Source organism: Phalangium opilio, unplaced genomic scaffold (genome assembly GCF_054372755.1).
Source record: "Phalangium opilio isolate 3A_F unplaced genomic scaffold, DU_Popi_V2 ptg000063l_1, whole genome shotgun sequence".
NCBI classification, from domain to species: Eukaryota; Metazoa; Arthropoda; class Arachnida; order Opiliones; family Phalangiidae; genus Phalangium; species Phalangium opilio.
The window spans coordinates 290,465-315,881 of record NW_028324180.1 but is presented as its reverse complement, the minus strand read 5'-3'; positions in this window follow the sequence as shown (position 1 = coordinate 315,881).

Below are 25,417 nucleotides of genomic sequence, written 5' to 3'. Positions count from 1 at the left end.
CCTACAAGTACCCACAAGTACCTACAATCACCCACAAGTACCTACAAGTACCCACAAGTAACTACAAGTACCCACAAGTACCTACAGGTACCCACAAGTACCCAGAAGTACCTACACTTACCAACAAGTACCCACAAGTTCCTACAAGCACCCACAAGTACCCACAATAACCTACAGACACCCACAAATACCTACAAGTACCCACAATAACCTACAGGCACCCACAAGTACCCACAAAAACCCACAAGTGCCTACAAGCACCCACAAGTACCCACAAGCACCTACAAGTACCCAAAAGCACCTACAAGTACCCACAAGCACCTACAAGTACTCACAAGCACCTACAAGCACCCACAAGTACCTACAAGCACCCACAAGTACCTACAAGTACCTACAAGTACCTACAGGCACCCACAAGCACCCACAAGTACCTACAAGCAAACACAAGTACCTACAAGTACCCACAAGTACCTACAAGTACCCACAAGTACCTACAAGTACCCAAAAGTACCTACAAGTACCCACAAGTACCTACAAGCAAACACAACTACCTTCAAGTACCCAGAAGTACCTACAAGTACCCAAAAGTACCTACAAGTACCTACAATCACCCACAAGTAACTACAAGTACCCACAAGTATCTACAAGTACCCACAAGTGCCTACAAGCACCCACAAGTACCCAAAAGGACCTACAAGTACCCACAAGCACCTACAAGTACCCAAAAGCACCTACAAGTACCCACAAGTACCTACAAGTACCCACAAGCACCTACAAGTACTCACAAGCACCTACAAGCAACCACAAGTACCTACAGGCACCCACAAGTACCCACAAGTACCTACAAGTACCTACAGGCACCCACAAGTACCCACAAGTACCCACAAGTACCTACAAGTACCCGCAAGTACCTACAAGAACCCACAAGTACCTACAAGTACCTACAAAAACCCACAAGTACCCACAAGCACCTACAAGCACCCACAAGTACCTACAAGCACCCACAAGTACCTAGAAGCACCCACAAGTACCTACAAGCAAACACAAGTACCTTCAAGTACCCACAAGTACCCAGAAGTACCTACAAGTACCCAAAAGTACCTACAAGTACCTACAATCACCCACAAGTACCTACAAGTACCCACAAGTAACTACAAGTACCCACAAGTAACTAAAGGTACCCACAAGTAACTACAAGTACCCACAAGTACCTACAAGTACCTACAGGTACCCACAATAACCTACAGGCACCCACAAGTACCCACAAAAACCCACAAGTGCCTACAAGCACCCACAAGTACCCACAAGCACCTACAAGTAGCCACAAGCACCTACAAGTACCCAAAAGCACCTACAAGTACCCACAAGCACCTACAAGTACTCACAAGCACCTACAAGCACCCACAAGTACCTACAAGCACCCACAAGTACCTACAAGCACCCACAAGTACCTACAAGTACCTACAGGCACCCACAAGCACCCACAAGTACCTACAAGCAAACACAAGTACCTACAAGTACCCACAAGTACCTAAAAGTACCCACAAGTACCTACAAGTACCCAAAAGTACCTACAAGTACCCACAAGTATCTACAAGCACCCACAAGTACCTACAAGCACCCACAAGTACCTACAAGCATCCACAAGTATCTACAAGTACCCACAAGTACCTACAAGTACCCAGAATTACCTACAAGCACCCACAAGTTCCTACAAGCACCCACAAGTTCCTACAAGCACCCACAAGTACCTACAAGCACCTACAAATACCAACAAACACCCACAAGCACCCACAAGTACCTACAAGCACGCACAAGTACCCACAAGTACCTACAAGCACCCACAAGTACCTACAAGCACCCACAAGCACCTACAAGCACCTACAAGCACCCACAAGTACCTACAAGCACCCACAAGTACCTAGAAGCACCCACAAGTACGTAGAAGCACCCACGAGTACCTACAAGCAAACACAAGTACCTTCAAGTACCCACAAGTACCCAGAAGTACCTACAAGTACCCAAAAGTACCTACAAGTACCTACAATCACCCACAAGTACCTACAAGTACCGACAAGTAACTACAAGTACCCACAAGTAAGTTAAAGTACCCACAAGTAACTACAAGTACCCACAAGTACCTACAAGTACCTACAGGTACCCAAAATAACCTACAGGCACCCACAAGTACCCACAAAAACCCACAAGTGCCTACAAGCACCCACAAGTACCCACAAGCACCTACAAGTAGCCACAAGCACCTACAAGTACCCAAAAGCACCTACAAGTAACCACAAGCACCTACAAGTACTCACAAGCACCTACAAGCACCCACAAGTACCTACAAGCACCCACAAGTACCTACAAGTACCTACAAGTACCTACAGGCACCCACAAGCACCCACAAGTACCTACAAGCAAACACAAGTACCTACAAGTACCCACAAGTACCTACAAGTACCCACAAGTACCTACAAGTACCCAAAAGTACCTACAAGTACCCACAAGTACCTACAAGCAAACACAACTACCTTCAAGTACCCAGAAGTACCTACAAGTACCCAAAAGTACCTACAAGTACCTACAATCACCCACAAGTAACTACAAGTACCCACAAGTATCTACAAGTACCCACAAGTGCCTACAAGCACCCACAAGTACCCAAAAGGACCTACAAGTACCCACAAGCACCTACAAGTACCCACAAGCACCTACAAGTACCCACAAGCACCTACAAGTACCCACTAGCACCTACAAGTACTCACAAGCACCTACAAGCAACCACAAGTACCTACAGGCACCCACAAGTACCCACAAGTACCTACAAGTACCTACAGGCACCCACAAGTACCTACAGGCACCCACAAGTACCCACAAGTACCTACAAGTACCTACAAGTACCTACAAGTACCCACAAGTACCTACAAGAACCCACAAGTACCTACAAGTACCTACAAGAACCCACAAGTACCCACAAGCACCTACAAGTACCCACAAGCACCTACAATCACCCACAAGTACCTACAAGTACCCACAAATAACTACAAGTACCCACAAGTACCTACAAGTACCCACAAGTAACTACAAGTACCCACAAGTACCTACAGGTACCCACAAGTACCTACAGGTACCCACAAGTACCCAGAAGTACCTACAGGTACCCACAAGTACCTACAGGTACCCACAAGTACCCACAAGCACCCACAAGTACCCATAAGTACCCACAAGCACCCACAAGTACCTAAGACACCCACAAGTACCCACAATAACCTACAGACACCCACAAGTACCCACAAGTACCTACAAGCACCCACAAAAACCCACAAGTGCCTGCAAGCACCCACAAGATCCCACAGGTACCCACAAGCACCTACAAGTACCCACAAGTACCTACAATCACCCACAAGTACCTACAAGTACCCACAAGTAACTACAAGTACCCACAAGTACCTACAGGTACCCACAAGTACCCAGAAGTACCTACACTTACCAACAAGTACCCACAAGTTCCTACAAGCACCCACAAGTACCCACAATAACCTACAGACACCCACAAATACCTACAAGTACCCACAATAACCTACAGGCACCCACAAGTACCCACAAAAACCCACAAGTGCCTACAAGCACCCACAAGTACCCACAAGCACCTACAAGTACCCAAAAGCACCTACAAGTACCCACAAGCACCTACAAGTACTCACAAGCACCTACAAGCACCCACAAGTACCTACAAGCACCCACAAGTACCTACAAGCACCCACAAGTACCTACAAGTACCTACAGGCACCCACAAGCACCCACAAGTACCTACAAGCAAACACAAGTACCTACAAGTACCCAAAAGTACCTACAAGTACCCACAAGTACCTACAAGTACCCAAAAGTACCTACAAGCAAACGCAACTACCTTCAAGTACCCAGAAGTACCTACAAGTACCCAAAAGTACCTACAAGTACCTACAATCACCCACAAGTAACTACAAGTACCCACAATAACCTACAGGCACCCACAAGTACCCACAAAAACCCACAAGTGCCTACAAGCACCCACAAGTACCCACAAGCACCTACAAGTACCCAAAAGCACCTACAAGTACCCACAAGCACCTACAAGTACTCACAAGCACCTACAAGCACCCACAAGTACCTACAAGCACCCACAAGTACCTACAAGCACCCACAAGTAGCTACAAGTACCTACAGGCACCCACAAGCACCCACAAGTACCTACAAGCAAACACAAGTACCTACAAGTACCCAAAAGTACCTACAAGTACCCACAAGCACCTACAAGTACCCAAAAGCACCTACAAGTACCCACAAGCACCTACAAGTACTCACAAGCACCTACAAGCAACCACAAGTACCTACAGGCACCCACAAGTACCCACAAGTACCTACAAGTACCCACAAGTACCTACAAGTACCCACAAGTACCTACAAGAACCCACAAGTACCTACAAGTACCTATAAGAACCCACAAGTACCCACAAGCACCCACAAGTACCTAGAAGCACCCACAAGTACGTAGAAGCACCCACGAGTACCTACAAGCAAACACAAGTACCTTCAAGTACCCACAAGTACCCAGAAGTACCTACAAGTACCCAAAAGTACCTACAAGTACCTACAATCACCCACAAGTACCTACAAGTACCGACAAGTAACTACAAGTACCCACAAGTAAGTTAAAGTACCCACAAGTAACTACAAGTACCCACAAGTACCTACAAGTACCTACAGGTACCCAAAATAACCTACAGGCACCCACAAGTACCCACAAAAACCCACAAGTGCCTACAAGCACCCACAAGTACCCACAAGCACCTACAAGTAGCCACAAGCACCTACAAGTACCCAAAAGCACCTACAAGTAACCACAAGCACCTACAAGTACTCACAAGCACCTACAAGCACCCACAAGTACCTACAAGCACCCACAAGTACCTACAAGTACCTACAAGTACCTACAGGCACCCACAAGCACCCACAAGTACCTACAAGCAAACACAAGTACCTACAAGTACCCACAAGTACCTACAAGTACCCACAAGTACCTACAAGTACCCAAAAGTACCTACAAGTACCCACAAGTACCTACAAGCAAACACAACTACCTTCAAGTACCCAGAAGTACCTACAAGTACCCAAAAGTACCTACAAGTACCTACAATCACCCACAAGTAACTACAAGTACCCACAAGTATCTACAAGTACCCACAAGTGCCTACAAGCACCCACAAGTACCCAAAAGGACCTACAAGTACCCACAAGCACCTACAAGTACCCACAAGCACCTACAAGTACCCACAAGCACCTACAAGTACCCACTAGCACCTACAAGTACTCACAAGCACCTACAAGCAACCACAAGTACCTACAGGCACCCACAAGTACCCACAAGTACCTACAAGTACCTACAGGCACCCACAAGTACCTACAGGCACCCACAAGTACCCACAAGTACCTACAAGTACCTACAAGTACCTACAAGTACCCACAAGTACCTACAAGAACCCACAAGTACCTACAAGTACCTACAAGAACCCACAAGTACCCACAAGCACCTACAAGTACCCACAAGCACCTACAAGTACCTACAAGCACCTACAAGTACCCACAAGCACCTACAATCACCCACAAGTACCTACAAGTACCCACAAATAACTACAAGTACCCACAAGTACCTACAAGTACCCACAAGTAACTACAAGTACCCACAAGTACCTACAGGTACCCACAAGTACCTACAGGTACCCACAAGTACCCAGAAGTACCTACAGGTACCCACAAGTACCTACAGGTACCCACAAGTACCCACAAGCACCCACAAGTACCCATAAGTACCCACAAGCACCCACAAGTACCTAAGACACCCACAAGTACCCACAATAACCTACAGACACCCACAAGTACCCACAAGTACCTACAAGCACCCACAAAAACCCACAAGTGCCTGCAAGCACCCACAAGATCCCACAGGTACCCACAAGCACCTACAAGTACCCACAAGTACCTACAATCACCCACAAGTACCTACAAGTACCCACAAGTAACTACAAGTACCCACAAGTACCTACAGGTACCCACAAGTACCCAGAAGTACCTACACTTACCAACAAGTACCCACAAGTTCCTACAAGCACCCACAAGTACCCACAATAACCTACAGACACCCACAAATACCTACAAGTACCCACAATAACCTACAGGCACCCACAAGTACCCACAAAAACCCACAAGTGCCTACAAGCACCCACAAGTACCCACAAGCACCTACAAGTACCCAAAAGCACCTACAAGTACCCACAAGCACCTACAAGTACTCACAAGCACCTACAAGCACCCACAAGTACCTACAAGCACCCACAAGTACCTACAAGCACCCACAAGTACCTACAAGTACCTACAGGCACCCACAAGCACCCACAAGTACCTACAAGCAAACACAAGTACCTACAAGTACCCAAAAGTACCTACAAGTACCCACAAGTACCTACAAGTACCCAAAAGTACCTACAAGCAAACGCAACTACCTTCAAGTACCCAGAAGTACCTACAAGTACCCAAAAGTACCTACAAGTACCTACAATCACCCACAAGTAACTACAAGTACCCACAATAACCTACAGGCACCCACAAGTACCCACAAAAACCCACAAGTGCCTACAAGCACCCACAAGTACCCACAAGCACCTACAAGTACCCAAAAGCACCTACAAGTACCCACAAGCACCTACAAGTACTCACAAGCACCTACAAGCACCCACAAGTACCTACAAGCACCCACAAGTACCTACAAGCACCCACAAGTAGCTACAAGTACCTACAGGCACCCACAAGCACCCACAAGTACCTACAAGCAAACACAAGTACCTACAAGTACCCAAAAGTACCTACAAGTACCCACAAGCACCTACAAGTACCCAAAAGCACCTACAAGTACCCACAAGCACCTACAAGTACTCACAAGCACCTACAAGCAACCACAAGTACCTACAGGCACCCACAAGTACCCACAAGTACCTACAAGTACCCACAAGTACCTACAAGTACCCACAAGTACCTACAAGAACCCACAAGTACCTACAAGTACCCACAAGTACCTACAAGAACCCACAAGTACCTACAAGTACCTACAAGAACCCACAAGTACCCACAAGCACCTACAAGTACCCACAAGCACCTACAAGTACCTACAAGCACCTACAAGTACCCACAAGCACCTACAATCACCCACAAGTACCTACAAGTACCCACAAATAACTACAAGTACCCACAAGTACCTACAAGTACCCACAAGTAACTACAAGTACCCACAAGTACCTACAGGTACCCACAAGTACCTACAGGTACCCACAAGTACCCAGAAGTACCTACAGGTACCCACAAGTACCTACAGGTACCCACAAGTACCCACAAGCACCCACAAGTACCCATAAGTACCCACAAGCACCCACAAGTACCTAAGACACCCACAAGTACCCACAATAACCTACAGACACCCACAAGTACCCACAAGTACCTACAAGCACCCACAAAAACCCACAAGTGCCTGCAAGCACCCACAAGATCCCACAGGTACCCACAAGCACCTACAAGTACCCACAAGTACCTACAATCACCCACAAGTACCTACAAGTACCCACAAGTAACTACAAGTACCCACAAGTACCTACAGGTACCCACAAGTACCCAGAAGTACCTACACTTACCAACAAGTACCCACAAGTTCCTACAAGCACCCACAAGTACCCACAATAACCTACAGACACCCACAAATACCTACAAGTACCCACAATAACCTACAGGCACCCACAAGTACCCACAAAAACCCACAAGTGCCTACAAGCACCCACAAGTACCCACAAGCACCTACAAGTACCCAAAAGCACCTACAAGTACCCACAAGCACCTACAAGTACTCACAAGCACCTACAAGCACCCACAAGTACCTACAAGCACCCACAAGTACCTACAAGCACCCACAAGTACCTACAAGTACCTACAGGCACCCACAAGCACCCACAAGTACCTACAAGCAAACACAAGTACCTACAAGTACCCAAAAGTACCTACAAGTACCCACAAGTACCTACAAGTACCCAAAAGTACCTACAAGCAAACGCAACTACCTTCAAGTACCCAGAAGTACCTACAAGTACCCAAAAGTACCTACAAGTACCTACAATCACCCACAAGTAACTACAAGTACCCACAATAACCTACAGGCACCCACAAGTACCCACAAAAACCCACAAGTGCCTACAAGCACCCACAAGTACCCACAAGCACCTACAAGTACCCAAAAGCACCTACAAGTACCCACAAGCACCTACAAGTACTCACAAGCACCTACAAGCACCCACAAGTACCTACAAGCACCCACAAGTACCTACAAGCACCCACAAGTAGCTACAAGTACCTACAGGCACCCACAAGCACCCACAAGTACCTACAAGCAAACACAAGTACCTACAAGTACCCAAAAGTACCTACAAGTACCCACAAGCACCTACAAGTACCCAAAAGCACCTACAAGTACCCACAAGCACCTACAAGTACTCACAAGCACCTACAAGCAACCACAAGTACCTACAGGCACCCACAAGTACCCACAAGTACCTACAAGTACCCACAAGTACCTACAAGTACCCACAAGTACCTACAAGAACCCACAAGTACCTACAAGTACCTATAAGAACCCACAAGTACCCACAAGCACCTACAAGTACCCACAAGCACCTACAAGTACCCACAAGCACCTACAAGTACCCAAAAGTACCTACAAGTACCCACAAGTACCTACAAGCAAACACAACTACCTTCAAGTACCCAGAAGTACCTACAAGTACCCAAAAGTACCTACAAGTACCCAAAAGTACCTACAAGTACCTACAATCACCCACAAGTAACTACAAGTACCCACAAGTAACTACAAGTACCCACAAGTAACTACAAGTACCCACAAGTACCTACAGGTACCCACAATAACCTACAGGCACCCACAAGTACCCACAAAAACCCACAAGTGCCTACAAGCACCCACAAGTACCCACAAGCACCTACAAGTACCCACAAGCACCTACAAGTACCCAAAAGCACCTACAAGTACCCACAAGCACCTACAAGTACTCACAAGCACCTACAAGCAACCACAAGTACCTACAGGCACCCACAAGTACCGACAAGTACCTACAGGCACCCACAAGTACCCACAAGTACCTACAAGTACCCACAAGTACCTACAAGTACCCACAAGTACCTACAAGAACCCACAAGTACCTACAAGTACCTACAAGAACCCACAAGTACCCACAAGCACCTACAAGTACCCACAAGCACCTACAAGTACCTACAAGCACCTACAAGTACCCACAAGCACCTACAATCACCCACAAGTACCTACAAGTACCCACAAATAACTACAAGTACCCACAAGTACCTACAAGTACCCACAAGTAACTACAAGTACCCACAAGTACCTACAGGTACCCACAAGTACCTACAGGTACCCACAAGTACCCAGAAGTACCTACAGGTACCCACAAGTACCTACAGGTACCCACAAGTACCCACAAGCACCCACAAGTACCCATAAGTACCCACAAGCACCCACAAGTACCTAAGACACCCACAAGTACCCACAATAACCTACAGACACCCACAAGTACCCACAAGTACCTACAAGCACCCACAAAAACCTACAAGTGCCTGCAAGCACCCACAAGAACCCACAGGTACCCACAAGCACCTACAAGTACCCACAAGTACCTACAATCACCCACAAGTACCTACAAGTACCCACAAGTAACTACAAGTACCCACAAGTACCTACAGGTACCCACAAGTACCCAGAAGTACCTACAGGTACCAACAAGTACCCACAAGTTCCTACAAGCACCCACAAGTACCCACAATAACCTACAGACACCCACAAATACCTACAAGTACCCACAATAACCTACAGGCACCCACAAGTACCCACAAAAACCCACAAGTGCCTACAAGCACCCACAAGTACCCACAAGCACCTACAAGTACCCAAAAGCACCTACAAGTACCCACAAGCACCTACAAGTACTCACAAGCACCTACAAGCACCCACAAGTACCTACAAGCACCCACAAGTACCTACAAGCACCCACAAGTACCTACAAGTACCTACAGGCACCCACAAGCACCCACAAGTACCTACAAGCAAACACAAGTACCTACAAGTACCCAAAAGTACCTACAAGTACCCACAAGTACCTACAAGTACCCAAAAGTAACTACAAGCAAACGCAACTACCTTCAAGTACCCAGAAGTACCTACAAGTACCCAAAAGTACCTACAAGTACCTACAATCACCCACAAGTAACTACAAGTACCCACAATAACCTAAAGGCACCCACAAGTACCCACAAAAACCCACAAGTGCCTACAAGCACCCACAAGTACCCACAAGCACCTACAAGTACCCAAAAGCACCTACAAGTACCCACAAGCACCTACAAGTACTCACAAGCACCTACAAGCACCCACAAGTACCTACAAGCACCCACAAGTACCTACAAGCACCCACAAGTACCTACAAGTACCTACAGGCACCCACAAGCACCCACAAGTACCTACAAGCAAACACAAGTACCTACAAGTACCCAAAAGTACCTACAAGTACCCACAAGTACCTACAAGTACCCAAAAGTACCTACAAGCAAACGCAACTACCTTCAAGTACCCAGAAGTACCTACAAGTACCCAAAAGTACCTACAAGTACCTACAATCACCCACAAGTAACTACAAGTACCCACAAGTAACTACAAGTACCCACAAGTACCTACAAGTACCTACAGGTACCCACAATAACCTACAGGCACCCACAAGTACCCACAAAAACCCACAAGTGCCTACAAGCACCCACAAGTACCCACAAGCACCTACAAGTACCCACAAGCACCTACAAGTACCCAAAAGCACCTACAAGTACCCACAAGCACCTACAAGTACTCACAAGCACCTACAAGCAACCACAAGTACCTACAGGCACCCACAAGTACCCACAAGTACCTACAAGTACCTACAGGCACCCACAAGTACCCACAAGTACCTACAAGTACCTACAAGTACCCACAAGTACCTACAAGTACCCACAAGTACCTACAAGAACCCACAAGTACCTACAAGTACCCAGAAGTACCTACAGGTACCAACAAGTACCCAGAAGTACCTACAGGTACCCACACGTACCCACAAGCACCCACAAGTACCCAGAAGCACCCACAAGTACCCACAAGTACCTACAAGCACCCACAAGTACCCACAATAACCTACAGGCACCCACAAGTACCCACAAAAACCCACAAGTGCCTACAAGCACCCACAATCACCTACAAGTACCCAAAAGTACCTACAAGTACCCAAAAGTACCTACAAGTACCCACAAGTACCTACAAGTACCCAAAAGTACCTACAAATACCCACAAGTACCTACAAGCAAACACAACTACCTTCAAGTACCCAGAAGTACCTACAAGTACCCAAAAGTACCTACAAGTACCTACAATCACCCACAAGTAACTACAAGTAACTACAAGTACCCACAAGTACCTACAAGTACCTACAGGTACCCACAATAACCTACAGGCACCCACAAGTACCCACAAAAACCCACAAGTGCCTACAAGCACCCACAAGTACCCACAAGCACCTACAAGTACCTACAGGCACCCACAAGTACCCACAAGTACCTACAAGTACCCACAAGTACCTACAAGTACCCACAAGTACCTACAAGAACCCACAAGTACCTACAAGTACCTACAAGAACCCACAAGTACCCACAAGCACCTACAAGTACCCACAAGCACCTACAAGTACCTACAAGCACCTACAAGTACCCACAAGCACCTACAATCACCCACAAGTACCTACAAGTACCCACAAATAACTACAAGTACCCACAAGTACCTACAAGTACCCACAAGTAACTACAAGTACCCACAAGTACCTACAGGTACCCACAAGTACCTACAGGTACCCACAAGTACCCAGAAGTACCTACAGGTACCCACAAGTACCTACAGGTACCCACAAGTACCCACAAGCACCCACAAGTACCCATAAGTACCCACAAGCACCCACAAGTACCTAAGACACCCACAAGTACCCACAATAACCTATAGACACCCACAAGTACCCACAAGTACCTACAAGCACCCACAAAAACCCACAAGTGCCTGCAAGCACCCACAAGATCCCACAGGTACCCACAAGCACCTACAAGTACCCACAAGTACCTACAATCACCCACAAGTACCTACAAGTACCCACAAGTAACTACAAGTACCCACAAGTACCTACAGGTACCCACAAGTACCCAGAAGTACCTACACTTACCAACAAGTACCCACAAGTTCCTACAAGCACCCACAAGTACCCACAATAACCTACAGACACCCACAAATACCTACAAGTACCCACAATAACCTACAGGCACCCACAAGTACCCACAAAAACCCACAAGTGCCTACAAGCACCCACAAGTACCCACAAGCACCTACAAGTACCCAAAAGCACCTACAAGTACCCACAAGCACCTACAAGTACTCACAAGCACCTACAAGCACCCACAAGTACCTACAAGCACCCACAAGTACCTACAAGCACCCACAAGTACCTACAAGTACCTACAGGCACCCACAAGCACCCACAAGTACCTACAAGCAAACACAAGTACCTACAAGTACCCAAAAGTACCTACAAGTACCCACAAGTACCTACAAGTACCCAAAAGTACCTACAAGCAAACGCAACTACCTTCAAGTACCCAGAAGTACCTACAAGTACCCAAAAGTACCTACAAGTACCTACAATCACCCACAAGTAACTACAAGTACCCACAATAACCTACAGGCACCCACAAGTACCCACAAAAACCCACAAGTGCCTACAAGCACCCACAAGTACCCACAAGCACCTACAAGTACCCAAAAGCACCTACAAGTACCCACAAGCACCTACAAGTACTCACAAGCACCTACAAGCACCCACAAGTACCTACAAGCACCCACAAGTACCTACAAGCACCCACAAGTACCTACAAGTACCTACAGGCACCCACAAGCACCCACAAGTACCTACAAGCAAACACAAGTACCTACAAGTACCCAAAAGTACCTACAAGTACCCACAAGCACCTACAAGTACCCAAAAGCACCTACAAGTACCCACAAGCACCTACAAGTACTCACAAGCACCTACAAGCAACCACAAGTACCTACAGGCACCCACAAGTACCCACAAGTACCTACAAGTCCCTACAGGCACCCACAAGTACCCACAAGTACCTACAAGTACCCACAAGTACCTACAAGTACCCACAAGTACCTACAAGAACCCACAAGTACCTAAAAGTACCTATAAGAACCCACAAGTACCCACAAGCACCTACAAGTACCCACAAGCACCTACAAGTACCCACAAGCACCTACAAGTACCCAAAAGTACCTACAAGTACCCACAAGTACCTACAAGCAAACACAACTACCTTCAAGTACCCAGAAGTACCTACAAGTACCCAAAAGTACCTACAAGTACCCAAAAGTACCTACAAGTACCTACAATCACCCACAAGTAACTACAAGTACCCACAAGTAACTACAAGTACCCACAAGTAACTACAAGTACCCACAAGTACCTACAAGTACCTACAGGTACCCACAATAACCTACAGGCACCCACAAGTACCCACAAAAACCCACAAGTGCCTACAAGCACCCACAAGTACCCACAAGCACCTACAAGTACCCACAAGCACCTACAAGTACCCAAAAGCACCTACAAGTACCCACAAGCACCTACAAGTACTCACAAGCACCTACAAGCAACCACAAGTACCTACAAGCAACCACAAGTACCTACAGGCACCCACAAGTACCGACAAGTACCTACAGGCACCCACAAGTACCCACAAGTACCTACAAGTACCCACAAGTACCTACAAGTACCCACAAGTACCTACAAGAACCCACAAGTACCTACAAGTACCTTCAAGAACCCACAAGTACCCACAAGCACCTACAAGTACCCACAAGCACCTACAAGTACCTACAAGCACCTACAAGTACCCACAAGCACCTACAATCACCCACAAGTACCTACAAGTACCCACAAATAACTACAAGTACCCACAAGTACCTACAAGTACCCACAAGTAACTACAAGTACCCACAAGTACCTACAGGTACCCACAAGTACCTACAGGTACCCACAAGTACCCAGAAGTACCTACAGGTACCCACAAGTACCTACAGGTACCCACAAGTACCCACAAGCACCCACAAGTACCCATAAGTACCCACAAGCACCCACAAGTACCTAAGACACCCACAAGTACCCACAATAACCTACAGACACCCACAAGTACCCACAAGTACCTACAAGCACCCACAAAAACCCACAAGTGCCTGCAAGCACCCACAAGAACCCACAGGTACCCACAAGCACCTACAAGTACCCACAAGTACCTACAATCACCCACAAGTACCTACAAGTACCCACAAGTAACTACAAGTACCCACAAGTACCTACAGGTACCCACAAGTACCCAGAAGTACCTACAGGTACCAACAAGTACCCACAAGTTCCTACAAGCACCCACAAGTACCCACAATAACCTACAGACACCCACAAATACCTACAAGTACCCACAATAACCTACAGGCACCCACAAGTACCCACAAAAACCCACAAGTGCCTACAAGCACCCACAAGTACCCACAAGCACCTACAAGTACCCAAAAGCACCTACAAGTACCCACAAGCACCTACAAGTACTCACAAGCACCTACAAGCACCCACAAGTACCTACAAGCACCCACAAGTACCTACAAGCACCCACAAGTACCTACAAGTACCTACAGGCACCCACAAGCACCCACAAGTACCTACAAGCAAACACAAGTACCTACAAGTACCCAAAAGTACCTACAAGTACCCACAAGTACCTACAAGTACCCAAAAGTACCTACAAGCAAACGCAACTACCTTCAAGTACCCAGAAGTACCTACAAGTACCCAAAAGTACCTACAAGTACCTACAATCACCCACAAGTAACTACAAGTACCCACAATAACCTAAAGGCACCCACAAGTACCCACAAAAACCCACAAGTGCCTACAAGCACCCACAAGTACCCACAAGCACCTACAAGTACCCAAAAGCACCTACAAGTACCCACAAGCACCTACAAGTACTCACAAGCACCTACAAGCACCCACAAGTACCTACAAGCACCCACAAGTACCTACAAGCACCCACAAGTACCTACAAGTACCTACAGGCACCCACAAGCACCCACAAGTACCTACAAGCAAACACAAGTACCTACAAGTACCCAAAAGTACCTACAAGTACCCACAAGCACCTACAAGTACCCAAAAGCACCTTCAAGTACCCACAAGCACCTACAAGTACTCACAAGCACCTACAAGCAACCACAAGTACCTACAGGCACCCACAAGTACCCACAAGTACCTACAAGTCCCTACAGGCACCCACAAGTACCCACAAGTACCTACAAGTACCCACAAGTACCTACAAGTACCCACAAGTACCTACAAGAACCCACAAGTACCTAAAAGTACCTATAAGAACCCACAAGTACCCACAAGCACCTACAAGTACCCACAAGCACCTACAAGTACCCACAAGCACCTACAAGTACCCAAAAGTACCTACAAGTACCCACAAGTACCTACAAGCAAACACAACTACCTTCAAGTACCCAGAAGTACCTACAAGTACCCAAAAGTACCTACAAGTACCCAAAAGTACCTACAAGTACCTACAATCACCCACAAGTAACTACAAGTACCCACAAGTAACTACAAGTACCCACAAGTAACTACAAGTACCCACAAGTACCTACAAGTACCTACAGGTACCCACAATAACCTACAGGCACCCACAAGTACCCACAAAAACCCACAAGTGCCTACAAGCACCCACAAGTACCCACAAGCACCTACAAGTACCCACAAGCACCTACAAGTACCCAAAAGCACCTACAAGTACCCACAAGCACCTACAAGTACTCACAAGCACCTACAAGCAACCACAAGTACCTACAGGCACCCACAAGTACCGACAAGTATCTACAGGCACCCACAAGTACCCACAAGTACCTACAAGTACCCACAAGTACCTACAAGTACCCACAAGTACCTACAAGAACCCACAAGTACCTACAAGTACCTTCAAGAACCCACAAGTACCCACAAGCACCTACAAGTACCCACAAGCACCTACAAGTACCTACAAGCACCTACAAGTACCCACAAGCACCTACAATCACCCACAAGTACCTACAAGTACCCACAAATAACTACAAGTACCCACAAGTACCTACAAGTACCCACAAGTAACTACAAGTACCCACAAGTACCTACAGGTACCCACAAGTACCTACAGGTACCCACAAGTACCCAGAAGTACCTACAGGTACCCACAAGTACCTACAGGTACCCACAAGTACCCACAAGCACCCACAAGTACCCATAAGTACCCACAAGCACCCACAAGTACCTAAGACACCCACAAGTACCCACAATAACCTACAGACACCCACAAGTACCCACAAGTACCTACAAGCACCCACAAAAACCCACAAGTGCCTGCAAGCACCCACAAGAACCCACAGGTACCCACAAGCACCTACAAGTACCCACAAGTACCTACAATCACCCACAAGTACCTACAAGTACCCACAAGTAACTACAAGTACCCACAAGTACCTACAGGTACCCACAAGTACCCAGAAGTACCTACAGGTACCAACAAGTACCCACAAGTTCCTACAAGCACCCACAAGTACCCACAATAACCTACAGACACCCACAAATACCTACAAGTACCCACAATAACCTACAGGCACCCACAAGTACCCACAAAAACCCACAAGTGCCTACAAGCACCCACAAGTACCCACAAGCACCTACAAGTACCCAAAAGCACCTACAAGTACCCACAAGCACCTACAAGTACTCACAAGCACCTACAAGCACCCACAAGTACCTACAAGCACCCACAAGTACCTACAAGCACCCACAAGTACCTACAAGTACCTACAGGCACCCACAAGCACCCACAAGTACCTACAAGCAAACACAAGTACCTACAAGTACCCAAAAGTACCTACAAGTACCCACAAGTACCTACAAGTACCCAAAAGTACCTACAAGCAAACGCAACTACCTTCAAGTACCCAGAAGTACCTACAAGTACCCAAAAGTACCTACAAGTACCTACAATCACCCACAAGTAACTACAAGTACCCACAATAACCTAAAGGCACCCACAAGTACCCACAAAAACCCACAAGTGCCTACAAGCACCCACAAGTACCCACAAGCACCTACAAGTACCCAAAAGCACCTACAAGTACCCACAAGCACCTACAAGTACTCACAAGCACCTACAAGCACCCACAAGTACCTACAAGCACCCACAAGTACCTACAAGCACCCACAAGTACCTACAAGTACCTACAGGCACCCACAAGCACCCACAAGTACCTACAAGCAAACACAAGTACCTACAAGTACCCAAAAGTACCTACAAGTACCCACAAGTACCTACAAGTACCCAAAAGTACCTACAAGCAAACGCAACTACCTTCAAGTACCCAGAAGTACCTACAAGTACCCAAAAGTACCTACAAGTACCTACAATCACCCACAAGTAACTACAAGTACCCACAAGTAACTACAAGTACCCACAAGTACCTACAAGTACCTACAGGTACCCACAATAACCTACAGGCACCCACAAGTACCCACAAAAACCCACAAGTGCCTACAAGCACCCACAAGTACCCACAAGCACCTACAAGTACCCACAAGCACCTACAAGTACCCAAAAGCACCTACAAGTACCCACAAGCACCTACAAGTACTCACAAGCACCTACAAGCAACCACAAGTACCTACAGGCACCCACAAGTACCCACAAGTACCTACAAGTACCTACAGGCACCCACAAGTACCCACAAGTACCTACAAGTACCTACAAGTACCCACAAGTACCTACAAGTACCCACAAGTACCTACAAGAACCCACAAGTACCTACAAGTACCCAGAAGTACCTACAGGTACCAACAAGTACCCAGAAGTACCTACAGGTACCCACACGTACCCACAAGCACCCACAAGTACCCAGAAGCACCCACAAGTACCCACAAGTACCTACAAGCACCCACAAGTACCCACAATAACCTACAGGCACCCACAAGTACCCACAAAAACCCACAAGTGCCTACAAGCACCCACAATCACCTACAAGTACCCAAAAGTACCTACAAGTACCCAAAAGTACCTACAAGTACCCACAAGTACCTACAAGTACCCAAAAGTACCTACAAATACCCACAAGTACCTACAAGCAAACACAACTACCTTCAAGTACCCAGAAGTACCTACAAGTACCCAAAAGTACCTACAAGTACCTACAATCACCCACAAGTAACTACAAGTACCCACAAGTAACTACAAGTACCCACAAGTACCTACAAGTACCTACAGGTACCCACAATAACCTACAGGCACCCACAAGTACCCACAAAAACCCACAAGTGCCTACAAGCACCCACAAGTACCCACAAGCACCTACAAGTACCTACAGGCACCCACAAGTACCCACAAGTACCTACAAGTACCCACAAGTACCTACAAGTACCCACAAGTACCTACAAGAACCCACAAGTACCTACAAGTACCTACAAGAACCCACAAGTACCCACAAGCACCTACAAGTACCCACAAGCACCTACAAGTACCTACAAGCACCTACAAGTACCCACAAGCACCTACAATCACCCACAAGTACCTACAAGTACCCACAAATAACTACAAGTACCCACAAGTACCTACAAGTACCCACAAGTAACTACAAGTACCCACAAGTACCTACAGGTACCCACAAGTACCTACAGGTACCCACAAGTACCCAGAAGTACCTACAGGTACCCACAAGTACCTACAGGTACCCACAAGTACCCACAAGCACCCACAAGTACCCATAAGTACCCACAAGCACCCACAAGTACCTAAGACACCCACAAGTACCCACAATAACCTATAGACACCCACAAGTACCCACAAGTACCTACAAGCACCCACAAAAACCCACAAGTGCCTGCAAGCACCCACAAGATCCCACAGGTACCCACAAGCACCTACAAGTACCCACAAGTACCTACAATCACCCACAAGTACCTACAAGTACCCACAAGTAACTACAAGTACCCACAAGTACCTACAGGTACCCACAAGTACCCAGAAGTACCTACACTTACCAACAAGTACCCACAAGTTCCTACAAGCACCCACAAGTACCCACAATAACCTACAGACACCCACAAATACCTACAAGTACCCACAATAACCTACAGGCACCCACAAGTACCCACAAAAACCCACAAGTGCCTACAAGCACCCACAAGTACCCACAAGCACCTACAAGTACCCAAAAGCACCTACAAGTACCCACAAGCACCTACAAGTACTCACAAGCACCTACAAGCACCCACAAGTACCTACAAGCACCCACAAGTACCTACAAGCACCCACAAGTACCTACAAGTACCTACAGGCACCCACAAGCACCCACAAGTACCTACAAGCAAACACAAGTACCTACAAGTACCCAAAAGTACCTACAAGTACCCACAAGTACCTACAAGTACCCAAAAGTACCTACAAGCAAACGCAACTACCTTCAAGTACCCAGAAGTACCTACAAGTACCCAAAAGTACCTACAAGTACCTACAATCACCCACAAGTAACTACAAGTACCCACAATAACCTACAGGCACCCACAAGTACCCACAAAAACCCACAAGTGCCTACAAGCACCCACAAGTACCCACAAGCACCTACAAGTACCCAAAAGCACCTACAAGTACCCACAAGCACCTACAAGTACTCACAAGCACCTACAAGCACCCACAAGTACCTACAAGCACCCACAAGTACCTACAAGCACCCACAAGTACCTACAAGTACCTACAGGCACCCACAAGCACCCACAAGTACCTACAAGCAAACACAAGTACCTACAAGTACCCAAAAGTACCTACAAGTACCCACAAGCACCTACAAGTACCCAAAAGCACCTACAAGTACCCACAAGCACCTACAAGTACTCACAAGCACCTACAAGCAACCACAAGTACCTACAGGCACCCACAAGTACCCACAAGTACCTACAAGTCCCTACAGGCACCCACAAGTACCCACAAGTACCTACAAGTACCCACAAGTACCTACAAGTACCCACAAGTACCTACAAGAACCCACAAGTACCTAAAAGTACCTATAAGAACCCACAAGTACCCACAAGCACCTACAAGTACCCACAAGCACCTACAAGTACCCACAAGCACCTACAAGTACCCAAAAGTACCTACAAGTACCCACAAGTACCTACAAGCAAACACAACTACCTTCAAGTACCCAGAAGTACCTACAAGTACCCAAAAGTACCTACAAGTACCCAAAAGTACCTACAAGTACCTACAATCACCCACAAGTAACTACAAGTACCCACAAGTAACTACAAGTACCCACAAGTAACTACAAGTACCCACAAGTACCTACAAGTACCTACAGGTACCCACAATAACCTACAGGCACCCACAAGTACCCACAAAAACCCACAAGTGCCTACAAGCACCCACAAGTACCCACAAGCACCTACAAGTACCCACAAGCACCTACAAGTACCCAAAAGCACCTACAAGTACCCACAAGCACCTACAAGTACTCACAAGCACCTACAAGCAACCACAAGTACCTACAGGCACCCACAAGTACCGACAAGTACCTACAGGCACCCACAAGTACCCACAAGTACCTACAAGTACCCACAAGTACCTACAAGTACCCACAAGTACCTACAAGAACCCACAAGTACCTACAAGTACCTTCAAGAACCCACAAGTACCCACAAGCACCTACAAGTACCCACAAGCACCTACAAGTACCTACAAGCACCTACAAGTACCCACAAGCACCTACAATCACCCACAAGTACCTACAAGTACCCACAAATAACTACAAGTACCCACAAGTACCTACAAGTACCCACAAGTAACTACAAGTACCCACAAGTACCTACAGGTACCCACAAGTACCTACAGGTACCCACAAGTACCCAGAAGTACCTACAGGTACCCACAAGTACCTACAGGTACCCACAAGTACCCACAAGCACCCACAAGTACCCATAAGTACCCACAAGCACCCACAAGTACCTAAGACACCCACAAGTACCCACAATAACCTACAGACACCCACAAGTACCCACAAGTACCTACAAGCACCCACAAAAACCCACAAGTGCCTGCAAGCACCCACAAGAACCCACAGGTACCCACAAGCACCTACAAGTACCCACAAGTACCTACAATCACCCACAAGTACCTACAAGTACCCACAAGTAACTACAAGTTTCCACAAGTACCTACAGGTACCCACAAGTACCCAGAAGTACCTACAGGTACCAACAAGTACCCACAAGTTCCTACAAGCACCCACAAGTACCCACAATAACCTACAGACACCCACAAATACCTACAAGTACCCACAATAACCTACAGGCACCCACAAGTACCCACAAAAACCCACAAGTGCCTACAAGCACCCACAAGTACCCACAAGCACCTACAAGTACCCAAAAGCACCTACAAGTACCCACAAGCACCTACAAGTACTCACAAGCACCTACAAGCACCCACAAGTACCTACAAGCACCCACAAGTACCTACAAGCACCCACAAGTACCTACAAGTACCTACAGGCACCCACAAGCACCCACAAGTACCTACAAGCAAACACAAGTACCTACAAGTACCCAAAAGTACCTACAAGTACCCACAAGTACCTACAAGTACCCAAAAGTACCTACAAGCAAACGCAACTACCTTCAAGTACCCAGAAGTACCTACAAGTACCCAAAAGTACCTACAAGTACCTACAATCACCCACAAGTAACTACAAGTACCCACAATAACCTAAAGGCACCCACAAGTACCCACAAAAACCCACAAGTGCCTACAAGCACCCACAAGTACCCACAAGCACCTACAAGTACCCAAAAGCACCTACAAGTACCCACAAGCACCTACAAGTACTCACAAGCACCTACAAGCACCCACAAGTACCTACAAGCACCCACAAGTACCTACAAGCACCCACAAGTACCTACAAGTACCTACAGGCACCCACAAGCACCCACAAGTACCTACAAGCAAACACAAGTACCTACAAGTACCCAAAAGTACCTACAAGTACCCACAAGCACCTACAAGTACCCAAAAGCACCTACAAGTACCCACAAGCACCTACAAGTACTCACAAGCACCTACAAGCAACCACAAGTACCTACAGGCACCCACAAGTACCCACAAGTACCTACAAGTCCCTACAGGCACCCACAAGTACCCACAAGTACCTACAAGTACCCACAAGTAACTACAAGTACCCACAAGTACCTACAGGTACCCACAAGTACCTACAGGTACCCACAAGTACCCAGAAGTACCTACAGGTACCCACAAGTACCTACAGGTACCCACAAGTACCCACAAGCACCCACAAGTACCCATAAGTACCCACAAGCACCCACAAGTACCTAAGACACCCACAAGTACCCACAATAACCTACAGACACCCACAAGTACCCACAAGTACCTACAAGCACCCACAAAAACCCACAAGTGCCTGCAAGCACCCACAAGAACCCACAGGTACCCACAAGCACCTACAAGTACCCACAAGTACCTACAATCACCCACAAGTACCTACAAGTACCCACAAGTAACTACAAGTTTCCACAAGTACCTACAGGTACCCACAAGTACCCAGAAGTACCTACAGGTACCAACAAGTACCCACAAGTTCCTACAAGCACCCACAAGTACCCACAATAACCTACAGACACCCACAAATACCTACAAGTACCCACAATAACCTACAGGCACCCACAAGTACCCACAAAAACCCACAAGTGCCTACAAGCACCCACAAGTACCCACAAGCACCTACAAGTACCCAAAAGCACCTACAAGTACCCACAAGCACCTACAAGTACTCACAAGCACCTACAAGCACCCACAAGTACCTACAAGCACCCACAAGTACCTACAAGCACCCACAAGTACCTACAAGTACCTACAGGCACCCACAAGCACCCACAAGTACCTACAAGCAAACACAAGTACCTACAAGTACCCAAAAGTACCTACAAGTACCCACAAGTACCTACAAGTACCCAAAAGTACCTACAAGCAAACGCAACTACCTTCAAGTACCCAGAAGTACCTACAAGTACCCAAAAGTACCTACAAGTACCTACAATCACCCACAAGTAACTACAAGTACCCACAATAACCTAAAGGCACCCACAAGTACCCACAAAAACCCACAAGTGCCTACAAGCACCCACAAGTACCCACAAGCACCTACAAGTACCCAAAAGCACCTACAAGTACCCACAAGCACCTACAAGTACTCACAAGCACCTACAAGCACCCACAAGTACCTACAAGCACCCACAAGTACCTACAAGCACCCACAAGTACCTACAAGTACCTACAGGCACCCACAAGCACCCACAAGTACCTACAAGCAAACACAAGTACCTACAAGTACCCAAAAGTACCTACAAGTACCCACAAGCACCTACAAGTACCCAAAAGCACCTACAAGTACCCACAAGCACCTACAAGTACTCACAAGCACCTACAAGCAACCACAAGTACCTACAGGCACCCACAAGTACCCACAAGTACCTACAAGTCCCTACAGGCACCCACAAGTACCCACAAGTACCTACAAGTACCCACAAGTACCTACAAGTACCCACAAGTACCTACAAGAACCCACAAGTACCTAAAAGTACCTATAAGAACCCACAAGTACCCACAAGCACCTACAAGTACCCACAAGCACCTACAAGTACCCACAAGCACCTACAAGTACCCAAAAGTACCTACAAGTACCCACAAGTACCTACAAGCAAACACAACTACCTTCAAGTACCCAGAAGTACCTACAAGTACCCAAAAGTACCTACAAGTACCCAAAAGTACCTACAAGTACCTACAATCACCCACAAGTAACTACAAGTACCCACAAGTAACTACAAGTACCCACAAGTAACTACAAGTACCCACAAGTACCTACAAGTACCTACAGGTACCCACAATAACCTACAGGCACCCACAAGTACCCACAAAAACCCACAAGTGCCTACAAGCACCCACAAGTACCCACAAGCACCTACAAGTACCCACAAGCACCTACAAGTACCCAAAAGCACCTACAAGTACCCACAAGCACCTACAAGTACTCACAAGCACCTACAAGCAACCACAAGTACCTACAGGCACCCACAAGTACCGACAAGTACCTACAGGCACCCACAAGTACCCACAAGTACCTACAAGTACCCACAAGTACCTACAAGTACCCACAAGTACCTACAAGAACCCACAAGTACCTACAAGTACCTTCAAGAACCCACAAGTACCCACAAGCACCTACAAGTACCCACAAGCACCTACAAGTACCTACAAGCACCTACAAGTACCCACAAGCACCTACAATCACCCACAAGTACCTACAAGTACCCACAAATAACTACAAGTACCCACAAGTACCTACAAGTACCCACAAGTAACTACAAGTACCCACAAGTACCTACAGGTACCCACAAGTACCTACAGGTACCCACAAGTACCCAGAAGTACCTACAGGTACCCACAAGTACCTACAGGTACCCACAAGTACCCACAAGCACCCACAAGTACCCATAAGTACCCACAAGCACCCACAAGTACCTAAGACACCCACAAGTACCCACAATAACCTACAGACACCCACAAGTACCCACAAGTACCTACAAGCACCCACAAAAACCCACAAGTGCCTGCAAGCACCCACAAGAACCCACAGGTACCCACAAGCACCTACAAGTACCCACAAGTACCTACAATCACCCACAAGTACCTACAAGTACCCACAAGTAACTACAAGTACCCACAAGTACCTACAGGTACCCACAAGTACCCAGAAGTACCTACAGGTACCAACAAGTACCCACAAGTTCCTACAAGCACCCACAAGTACCCACAATAACCTACAGACACCCACAAATACCTACAAGTACCCACAATAACCTACAGGCACCCACAAGTACCCACAAAAACCCACAAGTGCCTACAAGCACCCACAAGTACCCACAAGCACCTACAAGTACCCAAAAGCACCTACAAGTACCCACAAGCACCTACAAGTACTCACAAGCACCTACAAGCACCCACAAGTACCTACAAGCACCCACAAGTACCTACAAGCACCCACAAG